Here is a 2,551-nt window from a genome sequence, read left to right as displayed (position 1 = left end):
ATACAGATAAGGATGAGGAACTCGTGGATGTGGTGGTCGGTCATATGGCATCGATCAAACAAGTGAAAACAATTAAACATCAAGTCATGGGTGAGGATTTAGAGGCCAAAGCTGAGGTAGAGGCCTATATCAACAAGGAAATAAATCCTAGGTACAATGTTATAATTGTAAAGAATATGGTCATTACAGTTACTAGTGTAGATCTGCACCTATATAAGAAGAAATAAATAACGTAGTAGGAACTGAAGAAAAAAAATGAAAAATCTCATGTTCTCCTCACTTATAAAGGAAATGAAGAATTCAAGGAAAATATTTGGTATCTTGATAATTGTTCTGGCAACCATAAATGTGGTCAAAATGAGCTGATTGTGAAATTAGATGAAACAATCCATGGGCGAGTAACTTTCGAAGATGACTCGTATGCAAAAGTAAAAGAAAAAGGAGAAGTCATGATTACTTAGAGAAATGGTGAAAAGAAGTACATCTCAGATGTTTATTATGTACCTGCTTTGAAAAGCAATATCATCATCCTTGGACAGCTTCTTGAAAAAAGATATGAAATGCAGATGAAGAATCACTTGCTTGCCATTAAAAATAAAGAATGAGAATTGATAGACCAAGTTGATATGAATTGAAATTGCCTCTTTATAGTTGATATTGAGGCAGGTGAAATTAGGTGCATGAAGACTGCAATTAAAGATGATTCATGGCTATGACATGTACGATATGGGCATATTGGATTTTATGGCTTAAAACTATTATAAAAAACAAGTATGGTGAAAGGACTTCTAGAGATCAACCCTCCAAATCAATTATATGAGGCTTGCATTAAAGGAAAGCTACATAGACAAAGCTTTGAAATTGATATATCCTGGTGTGCCCGAAGACCGTTGGAGATATTACATACAAATATAGTCGGTCCTTTTGACATATCATCACTTAGAGGTAACATGCACTACCTAACTTTTATTGATTATTTTAGTAGAAAGTGTTGGACTTATATCTTGAAAGAAAAACCAGAAGCATTAGAAAAATTAAAAGAATTTAAAGCAATGGTGGAAAAACAAAAACGATCAATATTTAAAGATACTTAGATCAGATAGAGGAGCAGAATATACATCAAATTTATTTGAAGACTTCTGTAAAGAGCATGTCATCATCCATCAACTGACAGCTAGATACACACCACAACAAAATGGAGTAGCAGAAAGAAAGAACCGCACAATTCTTGACATGTCAAGAAGCATGATAAAAGGTAAACATCTACCTAGAAATTTATGGGTCGAAGTTGTTCGATGTGCATTTTATTTGTTAAATCGGTGTCTAACGAAAAGTGTGAACTATATGATTCCAAATGAAGAATGGTGTGGTCAAAAACCAAGAGTTGGACACCTCAAGATTTTTTGGTGCCTTGCATACGCCCACGTTCCTGAGCCGAGAAGAAAGAAGCTTGATGACAGAGGAGAAAAATGTATTTTCATTAACTATGATGAAAGAAGCAAAGCTTACAAATTATATAATCATCTTGCCAAGAAGGTAATAATTTCTAGATATGTTGAGTTCGATGAAGCAGAATATTGGAGATGGAGCAAAGAAGAAAAAAAAGTTGAAGGATTATTTTTAAAGAAGATATAGATGATGATGATCTTATCAATCAAGATGAACTAAATGATGATCAAGGTCCTCAACAAAAAGCACCATCGTCATCAAGAAGCAGCAACGATGGTAGCAACATAATATAAAATTCTGAAGCATCTCCCACTGAAGTTCGAAGATCTACGAGGGAGAGAAGAATACCAGTAAGGTACAACGATTATGAATTAAATAATGTTTCACTTTTCAACTTACAAGCAGAGACTAATCTCAAAACAAATGAAAAATTGATTGGACATGACAAGTGGAGAAAAGCTTGTAATGGAAAATCAAGTTTGAGGGGAGGGTTAGAAATCAAACTTGATTACTAGAATACTGGAGTTGAACACATAAAAAAATGTAAGCAAATGGCAACAAGAATTCCATCACGTCTAGAAAGCTTGGATCGTGGAAATTAAATATTAAGTGTTGTGGCAGCAACAAAATAGTTTTCAAAGATAAAGAAAAACACGACAGCATCTTGAAGCTTCATGAGTCGGTTACTAATGTTTATATATATAGGATTATATGATTGATGTATGTAACGAATATACGAGTGAAAAAAAATTAAGAGATTAAGATAGCTTAGCAAAGCCTTTGAATAGCATGGTTGTGTTTGTGAACTAGCTGAAACTAGTATTGTCACTACAGTAGAACTGGTCTATAGCGGTGTTTTTTTTCTATAGTGGCGTGTAAAACTGCCGCTAAAAATGCTTTCGGTGAAAAAAACACCACAAAAAATGTCGTTAATACAAACGCTGCAACTGTTAGTGGTATTTTCTACTAATAAACGCCACTAAAAGTTAGGTTATGTAGCGGAGTTTGTATACTAAAACGCCACTAAAGGTCAGGTTATATAGTGTCGTTTTAGTGTACAAACGCCGCAAGAGGTTTTCCACATAACGACGTTTTAGGAACA

The sequence above is a fragment of the Hibiscus syriacus genome, unplaced genomic scaffold, assembly GCF_006381635.1.
Source record: "Hibiscus syriacus cultivar Baekdansim isolate YM2019G1 unplaced genomic scaffold, ASM638163v2 tig00111582_pilon, whole genome shotgun sequence".
NCBI classification, from domain to species: domain Eukaryota; kingdom Viridiplantae; phylum Streptophyta; class Magnoliopsida; order Malvales; family Malvaceae; genus Hibiscus; species Hibiscus syriacus.
The sequence above is the reverse complement of the archived record's forward strand: the minus strand, read 5'-3'. Positions refer to the sequence as shown.